Here is a 1,502-nt window from a genome sequence, read left to right as displayed (position 1 = left end):
GCCTCTGGTCTACTGACTCATGAGTGACGTCGCCATAATGATTAACCCAGCGCTTCCGGTTAAACTTTCAAAATAAAGCAAATATTTCAAGAAGGCTCAACACGTTCATAAATATGATTCTTTATAACCTCCAAGCTGAAAAAAAGTGGCCTGGTGGATCCAGTTTACATAAAGTTCTTGTGTCAAAAAAGTATAGAGCTTGTTTCAAGTGAATCCAAAGTCTTCCCAGTTGCAAAGAGAAATGATGAGAAAATGCCACCATCTGTTGGCATCAGTAGGTCACTTGTATGTTTGATGTGGAAACTTATTTCAGACTTGTCCTCATTTAAAATCAAGCAAATACATGTAGTAATTAGAAGTATTTTCTGCAGATTTGATTTCTTAATAATGTATATATTAAAAGCTTGATTACAAGTCTAATTGTTGACAGAAAAAGAAAGACAACTAGCATGTTAAAGCTGTTTCATGGCAGGTTATGTTCTTTGTATTTTTAAAAATTAACTTAAAAGAGTTCAACAGACTCTAAAGTTCAATTTTACAGTGGTTTAAATAATGTTGTCTAATGCTGTGACCTGCATTTGGCAACAACATCTTGCACATGATAAGGGGATATGGTAGATGGATAAGCCATCATATGATGGAAGATACAACCATAACATTGTTAAAGAGTAATGTTGCAGTCCTGCTTTGTGCTTTGTTTTGACTTGCAAAGTTAAAGTGAAAATGTTCGTGTTACTGAGAACCATATCAAGCCAAGCTGTGTCCTTTGAAACCAATAAAATCTGACCTACTACCACAAATCAGCAAAAACATCTGTTTCAGAATTTAAAGGGAAAAACTCTTAATACTACTCCCAAAAATACACATTACACTCAAGCCCAACATCATAACAGAGAAAATAACTTGGGAAACATATTCAAAGCATGTACTCAGGGATCAGTGAACCAAACTAGCCCACAAAAATATGTTTTTGCCTGTAAATAAGGTCAGTAACATCAGTATAAATGTCAACTTTCCTATGGGGTTTTGAATTAACATGGTTGAAACGTGCCATTTCCTTCAGACTTTGCCAAAGAAACTCACTCATTGGAAACACCACAGATAAAATCAGAGATAATGCAAAATACTACAGTATTTTGGAGCTTTGAAATTGGAAAGCCCAGTACTTTCAGTCATTCTGTTGATGTGATAGTGCCAGTGTTAAACAAAGCTGCTTCAATTTTGGACATGCATCCACCTCCTGTATGGAAAAACCCACAGGGCTGGTTCCTTCCAAATATATGTAAAACATTTTTGCTTATGTATTTCCATCAGACTTACAATGCCAGTATTTATTATTCCAAAATGATGGATGTTGACTTGTTGTTGACCTCTTATAATAAAATTTGTCAAGTTTTACACATAAAATTGCCAGCCTTACTTTTGTGTCTTTATTTTCCTCTATTACATTTAACTTAAAAATAAATATGTACAACAATACAGTGAACATTCTGTGTCCATTT

The sequence above is a fragment of the Cheilinus undulatus genome, linkage group 17 (assembly GCF_018320785.1).
Source record: "Cheilinus undulatus linkage group 17, ASM1832078v1, whole genome shotgun sequence".
In the NCBI taxonomy this organism is placed as follows: domain Eukaryota; kingdom Metazoa; phylum Chordata; class Actinopteri; order Labriformes; family Labridae; genus Cheilinus; species Cheilinus undulatus.
This window is presented reverse-complemented; position numbering follows the sequence as displayed.